Source organism: Ceratotherium simum, chromosome X (genome assembly GCF_057802395.1).
Source record: "Ceratotherium simum simum isolate JZ-2026a chromosome X, ASM5780239v1, whole genome shotgun sequence".
Taxonomy (NCBI): Eukaryota; Metazoa; Chordata; class Mammalia; order Perissodactyla; family Rhinocerotidae; genus Ceratotherium; species Ceratotherium simum.
Genome location: NC_141940.1, coordinates 80,815,186 through 80,824,359, shown reverse-complemented (window position 1 = coordinate 80,824,359; position 9,174 = coordinate 80,815,186).

Here is a 9,174-nt window from a genome sequence, read left to right as displayed (position 1 = left end):
ATATATATATGAAAAGAAATGTGGAAAAAAATCAAAATTTTCACTACAAAAGGCAATTAAACACAAAAGAAGGCACTAATGGAGGAAACAAAGGACAAAAAAGGTATAAGATATATGTAAACATATAGCAAAGTGGCAGAGGAAATGCTTATTATTAATGATTATTTTAAATGTAAATTGGTTAAAGTCTTCAATCGAAAGGGAGAGATTGGCAGAATGGATAAAAAATGATCAAACTGTATGCTGTCTACAAGAGACTCACTTTATTTCTTTTTTCTTTCAGTTTTGTTGAGATATAATTGATATACTACACTTTATAAGTTTAATGTGTACAGCATAATGAGATGCATATATTGTGAAATGATTACCACAATAAATTTAGTTAACATCCATCACCTCATATAGTTCTAAATTTTTGGAATGAGAAATTTTAGGATTTACTCTCTTAGCAACTATCACATACACCAGACAGCAGTGTTAACTATACTCATCATGTTGTACATTACATCCCCATTGCTTATTTATCTTAAAACTGGAAGTTTGAACTTTTTGACAACGTTCACACAATTTCACCACCTCCAATTTTGCATGTTTGGCAACCAAAAATTTGATCCATGTTACTATGAGTTTTTTTCTTAATTCCACACATAAATTTGATCATACGGTATTTGTCTTGCTCTGTCTAACATTTCACTTATCATTATATCCTCAAAGTCCATCCATCTTATCAGAAATGGCAGGATTTCCTTATGTTTTTTAGCTGGATAGTATTCCTTCCAGTAGCGCCCAAAGGTTTCCTTTTTCTCCACATCCTCACTAGCATTAGTTATCTTTTGCTTTTTTTGACGATAGCCATTCTAACAGTAGTGAGGTGATATCTCATTGCAGTTTTGATCTGCATTTCCCTAATGATTAGTGATGTTGAGAACCTTTTCGTTCACTTGTTGATCATTTAAATATATTCCTTCAAAAATATCTATTCAGGTGTTTTTCTTCCATTTTTAATTCGATTATTTATTTTGCCATTGAGTTTTATAAGTTCTTTATATATTTTTGATATTAACTCTTTATCAGATACAAGAATGGCAAATGTCTCTCCCCTTTTGTAGGTTGACGTTTCATTTCATTGATGTTTCATTTGCTGTGCAGAATCATTTTACTTTGATGTAGTCTCACTTGCTGATTTTTGATTTTGTTGCTTGTGCTTTAGGTGTCATATATAAAAAATCACTAAGACCCATGTCAAGAAGCTTTTGCTCTGTTTTCTTCTATAAATTTTATAGATTCAGGTTTTACGTTTAAGTCCTTAATCAATTTTCAGTCAATTTTTGTGAGTGGTGTAACATAGGAATCTAGTTTATTTCTTTTACATGTGAATATCCAATTTTCCCAGCACCATTTATTGAAGAGACTGTCTCTTCTCCATTGAGTATACTTGGCTTCCTTGTCAAATATTAGTTGACCATACATGCCTGGGTTTATTTCTGGGCTCACAATTCTGTTCAGGCAGTTTATGTGTCTGTTTTTATTCCAGTACCATACTGTCTTGATTATATTGCTTTATAATATAGCTTAAAATCAGGAAATGTGATGCTTCCCACTTTGTTCTTCTTTCTCAAGATTGCTTTGGCTATTCAGGGTCTTATGGTTTCATGTAAATTATAGGATTGTTTTTTCTACTTCTGTAAAAAAAATGCCATTGAAATCTTGACAGGGATTTCATTGAATCCAAGGTGGCTTTAGATAATGTGAACATTTTAACAATATTAAGTCTTCTGAGCCATGATCATGGTATAAATTTTGATTCATTTGTATTTTCTTCAATTTCTTTTATTAATGTCTTGTAGTTTTCAGTGTAGAGATGTTTCACCTCCTTGGTTAAATTTATTTCTAGATATTTTATCTTTTTGAGGCAATTATAAATAAGATCATTTTATTATTTTTTTAGTTAATACATTGTTATTGTATAGGAACATAATTGATTATTTAATGTTGAATTTTTATCTTGCTGTTTTCCTAAATTTGTTTCTTAATTATAACTGTTTTTTGATAGAGTCTTTGGGATTTCTATATATAAGGCCATGTTATCTGCAGAGACAATTTTATTTCTTTTCCATTTTAGGTGCTTTTCATATATTTTTCTTGCCTGATTGCCATGTCTAAGACACCCAATACTATATTGAAAAGGAGTAGTAAGAGTGGGAAAACTTCTCTTGAGCCTAATCTTAGAGGAAAATCTTTCAGCCTTTCACCATTGAGTATAATGATAGCTTTTGGCTTGTTGTATATGGCATTTATTATGTTTAATTATGTTCCTTTTATAACTGATTTGTTGAGCTTTTTTTATGACTAAATGTTGAGCTTTGTCAAAAGCTTTTTCTGCATCTATGTTGATGTTTATATTAATTTGTCTTTCATTCTATTAATTTGATATGTCACAGGTATTGATTTGCATATGTTGAACCATCCTTGAATCCCAAGGATGAATGCCACTTGATCATGGTGTATGATTCTGTTAATCTATTAATTCGGTTTGCCAGTATTTTGTTGATAATTTTTTCATCTATATTCATCAAGGATATTTGCTTGTAGTTTTCTTTTCTTGTAGTATCCTTCTCTGGCTTTGGTATCAGGGTAATGCTGGCCTTGTAAAATCAGTTTGGAAGTGTTTCCTCCATTTTGATTTTTTGGAAGAGATTGAGAAGGATTACTATTCTACTTCTTTAAATGCACTTCTACCACTTCTTTAAATGTTTGGTAAAATTCACTAGTGTAACCATCTGGTCCTTGGCTTTTCTTTATTGGAAGATTTTGATTACTGGTTCATTCTCATTACTAGCAATTGGTCTGTTCACATTTTCTGTTTCTTCCTGGTTCTGTCTTGGTTTGTTTTTAGGAATTTATCCATTTCTTCTAGATTTCTCAGTTTGTTGGTGTGTAGTTGTTCATAGTAGCTGCTCATAATCCTTTGTATTTTTACAGTATCAGTTGTAATGTCTACTCTGTCACTTCTAATTTTATTGATTTTGGTTTTCTATCTTTTTCTTGATTAGTCTAGCTAAAGGTTAGTAAATTTTGTTTATCTTTTCAAAGAACCAACTCATTTTGTTAATTTTTATATTGTTTTCCTTTCATCTATTTATTTATTTCTGCTCTAATTATCATTATTTCCTTCTTTCTGTTAACTTTGGGCTTAGTTTGTTTTTCTTTTTCTAGTACCTTGTGGTGTAAAGCTAGGTTGTTTATTTAAGATCTTTCTATTTTCTTGATGTATGCCTTTATAGCTATAAACATTCTTCTTAGAACTGCTTTTGTTTTGTTTTATCTCATATTTTGGAATGTTGCTTTTTTTCCATTTTTGTTAGTCTCAAGATACTTTTTGTTCCCCTTTTAATTTTTTCTTTGATTCATTGGTTGTTCAGGAAAGTGTTGTGTAATTTCTATGTATTCATGAATTTTCTAGTTTTCCTCTTGTTATTGATTTCTAGTTTTGTACCATTTTGGTCAAAGAAGATATATGGTATGATTTCCATGATATTGAATTTGCTAAGACTTGTTTTGTGGCCTAACATATGATCTATTCTAGAAAATGTTCCATGTGTGTTGAGAAAAATGTGTATCATGCTGTTTTTGAATAGAATTTTCTGTATATGTCAGTTAGGTATATTTAGTCCTTGTCATTCAAAGCCGCTGTTTCCTTATTGATTCTCTGTCTGGATGATGTAGCCATTGTTGAGAGTGGGGTATTAAAGTCCCCAACAGTTATTGTATTGCAGTTTATTTCTCTTTTTAGTTCTGTTAATATTTGCTTTATATATTTAGGCACTCCAAATTTGGGTGTGTATTTACAATAGTTATATCTTTCTGGTGGATTGACCTGTTTATTATTATATAATGACCTTTGTTACTTTTGACTATTTTTATCTTAAAGTCTATTTTGTCTAATATAAGAATAGCTATCCCTGATTTTTTCTTCCTATTTGCTTGAAGTATCTTTTCCATCCCTCCACTCTCAGTCCATCTGTGTCTTTAAGGCTACAATGAGTCTCTTGTAGGCAGCATATGTTGGACCTTGTTTTTTTATTCATTCAGCCATTTATGATTTGATTGGATAATTTAATCTATTTATGTTAAATTAATTATTAATAGGTATGGACTTACTATTGCCATTTTGTTAATTGTTTTCTGACTGTTTAGTAGGTCCATTGTTCCTTACATCTTATCCTGCTTCCTTCTTTTGTGATTTGATTATTCGTTGTGTTACATCTTATCCTGCTTCCTTCTTTTGTGATTTGATTATTCGTTGTGTTAGTATACTTTGACTTTATCATTATAATCTTTTGTGTAACTACTACTGGTTTTTCCTTTGTGATTTCCATGAGTCTTACATAAAATATGCTAAAATTATAACACCCTCTTTTAAGCTGATAACAATTTAGCTATAATAGCATGCTTAAACTTATAGCTTTTACTTCTCTACCTCTCACATTTTATGTTTTTTATGTTTATATATTTTTTATATTGTGTACCCAATAATAGATTTGTTAGTTATGGTTATTTTTAATACATTTGTTTTTTAACTTTTAAACTATAGATGTAAATAAATTATGCACCATATTTACTATATTAGCATCTGACTTTGACTATATATTTACCATTACCAGTGAGTTTGACAGCACCATCATATGTTTTTATGATGTTAATTAGCATTCATTTATTTCTGCTTGTACAACTCCCTTTAACATTTATTGTAAGGTAGGTCTAGTGGTAATGAACTCCCTCAGTTTTGGTTTCTTTGGGAAAGTCTTTATCTTCTCTTCATTTCTGAAGGACAGCTTTGCCAGATATAGTATTCTTGGTTGAGAGGTTCTTTTTTCTTTTAATATTTTGAATATTTCATAACATTCTCTTCTGGCTTGAAAAGCTTCTCTTGAGAAATCCATCATTAGTCTTATGGGTATTCCCTTGTAAGTAATTTATCTTTTTTCTCTTGCTTCTTTCAAACTTCTTTCTCTGTCTGTGACTTGTGAAAATATAATTATAATATGTCTTGATATAGCCCTATTCAGTTTCAAACTATTTGAGTTCTTTTGGGCCTCATGGATCTGGACATCCATTTCTCTCCCCAGGTTTGGGACATTTTCAACCACTATTGTTTTAAATATACTCTCCTGTACTTTTATTTTTCTCTTCTCCCTCTGGAAGTCCAATCATGTGTATATTGTTTCTCCACATGATGTTCCATAAGTCCCTGGGTTTTCTTCACTCTATTTCATTATTTTTACTTTTTGCTACTAGGACTGGATAATTTTAAATGCCATATTATCTAGATCACTTATTCTTTCTTCTGCATGGTGAAGTCTGCCTCTGAAGCTCTCTATTGAATTCTTCAGTGCAGTCATCGTATTCTTCAGCTCTAGAATTTGTTTGATTTTCTCTGATATCTTTTTCTTTGTTGAACTACTTTTTGTTTATGCATTGTTTTTCTAATTTCATTTAGTTGTCTGTGTGTTCTTGTCGTTCACTAAACTTTAGGAGGATTATTCTGAATTCTTTGTCTGACAGTTCCTTGATCTCCATTTCTTCATGGCCAATCATTGGAGTTTTATTAGTTCCCTTTGGTGATTTCATGTTTACCTTATTTTTTGTGATTCTTGATTTCTTACATTGGTATCTTCACATTTGAGTAAACAATCTCCCCTTCCAGTCTTTACAGGTTTACTTTGGCAGAGACAGTTCTTCACAGGTCCACTCAGCTGGGTTCAGGACCAGGTTTCTAGATGGGTCAGTTGGTAGTATTCCTGGGCAGCAGGGGTTGCTATTAGTGTCTATTTTGGGCAAGAGAACTGCCCAAGTTCTGAGGTTGGGGGGATGACACTGTCTGAGAACCATTGGATTGGATTATTAGCTTGGTTCCCTGCACAAGTGCACCTGTAAAATGGGTTCTGTGGTTGCCTGGATTTTCTGGTTAGGCTTCCTAAGTGAGTAGAACTGGGTACCTTACTCAACAGTAGGCAGGGCTATAAATTAGCTTGTCTGGGCAGGGAAGGAAAATGGCTCCCAAGTCCAGAATAGGTAGCTGTTTGGGGATACAAATATGACAGAACCTTGCTCTAAATTTCCTGGTCAGACAAGGCCACAAGTTTTGCTCTGCAGATAGGTAAAGCCAGTGGCTGTGCTCTGTGCTCATGTGCCACTGTAAGCAATGTTGTAGGATGAGCAATGCAGCTTCCTGTGTACTCTGGTTAGGTCCCTAGTCAGGCAGGTTGGAGGCTGTATTTAGCAGTGAGCAGGGCTATAAATTGGCTTCCCTGCCCAGACAGGACCACAGAACAGACTCTAGGGCCCACAAGGTTATTTGGGGACAAAAACCAGGCAGAACCACACACTAAGCTCCCTGGCCAGATGGAACCATCATCATGGCTCTGCAGATGCAGGGCTGCAGGCTGGGCCACAACAATCAAGGTTTCAAAATGAGCTACACGGATTCCCAGGAGCATTGGTTATACTTCTTGGTTGGCAGTGTTGGGTGCTGTATTCAATAGTTTGCATGGCTATAAATTAGCTTCCTAGCCCAGGGAGGGCCACAGAACAGGCACTGAGGCTGTCAAGGCTCTTCTGTGGGGAGCAAATCAGGCAGAACTGTGCACCAAGATCTCTGTGCAGACAGGGCTTCTGGCTTGGCTCTGAGACAAGCAGCACTGCCAGCTGGGCTCTCTCCTCAAATGTCTTGCCCATGAATAGTTGTTACTTGGTCTTCTTTTGAGATGGACTCTTACTGGGAATGATCTATGTCACCATCTTGATGATGTCATTCCCAAGAGACTTTTACATTAGATCTAAGGACACCAATAAGTTGACAGTGAAATATTAGCAAAATATATCTCATGTAAATAGCAACCAAAAGAGAATTTGGATGGTGTATTAGTCAGGTTTCTCTAGAGAAACGAGAATTATATATATTTTTTGTGTGTGTATGTGTGTATATATATATATATATGTATATATATGTGTGTGTATTTATATATATATATGCAAACATACGAAAAAGGGAGAAATACTCATAATAACAATCATATGGTATTTATAATTACCTTCTTCCACTGCCTATTCCATATTTCCTTTGTGTTCATCAAGCAACTCAGCAGACTGTGGTTCTTTACCAAGTGAGGTGATACAAACCTGTATCCTGAGTGGTCTCGGCCGTTAGTATTCCTGCCTTTTGGTTTTTGTAGTTTAGCATTGACTGTTATCACAGAGTATGATAATACTAAGAGACACCTTAAGGTATCTGCTGTATTCCAGACTTCCACTTTCTCACCTCTATTATGGAGTAGCTGTCCAATTTCTGTGTGGTAGTCAAAATCAGTAACCTCAGCCAGCACTGTACCTTCCTTCTTTGCCTGTTGATTCAGAGGCATGATGAGCCCAAAGTGGGAAGTTGGCAGTCTTAACTTTCAGTTCAGTGGAATTATTGTTGTGTCCTCTGGAGGAAACTTTCTTCGCTTCAGATCAAAGACTTCTAGGCCAGAATAATACAAGGTTGTGAGATCAGGAAGAAAAAATTTTGCCAGTGATACACTAGGGGTAACATTCCTGTTTCCACTCCCACTCCCATTTCCATCTTTTATTCCTGGACCCATGAATCTTAGTTATGCAAGAAATAGAATCATATATTAGACACTGATTCAGAGCATATAGATCTTCTTGGAGAACTTTGCCCCAACCCTCCAAGGTATTGCCACCTAGCTGACACTGTGACTGAGTTTTCAAAATGCCAATCCACTGTTCTATCAAGCCATATACTTCAGGATGGTAGAGAACATGGTAAGACCACTACATCCCATGGGCATGGGCCCATCAGAGCAATGATGTATGGAATATCATGATGCTGGAAAAGGCATGCTGTATATACATGGATGGTAGTTTTGGCAGAAGCATTGTAGGCAGGGAAGTCAAATATGTATACAGAATATGCCTATTCCAATAAGAAACAAATACTGCCCTTTTCCTGATAGAAGTGGTCCAATGTAATCAACCTGCCACCAAGTAGCTAGCTGATTACCCCAGGGGGTGGTTCCATATTAGGAATACAGCGTTGGTCTCTACTTCTGGTCAATTGGGCACTCAACAGTGGCTGTAGCCATGTCTGCCTTGGTAAGCAGAAGTCCATATTGATAAGCCCATGCATAAATAACCTCTAACCCTGCCACCATGACTACTTTGTTTATGGGTTCATTGAGCAAGGACAGAGATAGCTGAAGAAAAAGGCTCAGTGATATCCACAGAATGGGTTTCTCTATTTATTTTATTATTAAAATCCTCCTATACTGAGGATAAATAAGCGTTTACATGGGACACAAATATCTTCAGGTTTTTCATCAATTCAGAGGTCTATCCATATACCACTGCCTAGAACTACTTGTCACAAATATCCTAATTATATTCTTTCCAAGTCCCTGACCAGCCAGCCAAAACATTGGCCACAGCCCATGATACAGCATATAATTTCATGTCTGGCCATTTATCCTCCCAAGTGAAGTGAACAACCAGGTGCACTGCTTGATGTTCTGCCCACTGGGAAGATTTCCTTTCACCACTGTCCTTCAAGGATGCCCCAGAAAGGGGCTTTAGTGCTACAGCTGCCTACTTTTTAATGGTGCCTGAATATCTTGCAGTGTCGTCTGTAAACCAGGTCAAATTTTTCTCTTCCTCTATCAATTGGTCTTATGGAACTGCACATGATGTCGTCAGCGCAGGCTCAGAAAAAGAAAGTAGTGTATCTTGAGTGGGGACCATGGGTATTTGGGCCACATTTTCCTGTAAATTACTTGTGCCTCAGGGCCTACTTGGACCCGATCTCATATATTCTACTTCAGTTTGATGATAGAGTGTTGCTATGCATGCCCAAATTTGTGGCTTCATGGGTCAGATAACACCCAGTTTGTGGTGGGCAGCTCGGGTCATGTGGTAAATTGTTGGTCATGGTTAAGTGTTCAGTCTCCACTAATACGCAGTAGCAGACAAAGAGCTGTTTCTCAAAAGGATAGTAGTTATCTGCAGAGGATGGCAGAGCTTTTATCCAAAATCCTGTCTGTGCTGCAGTTCCCTCAGAGGGGCCTATCAAAAGCTCCAAACAGCATCCCTATCTGCCACTGCCACTCAAAACACAAT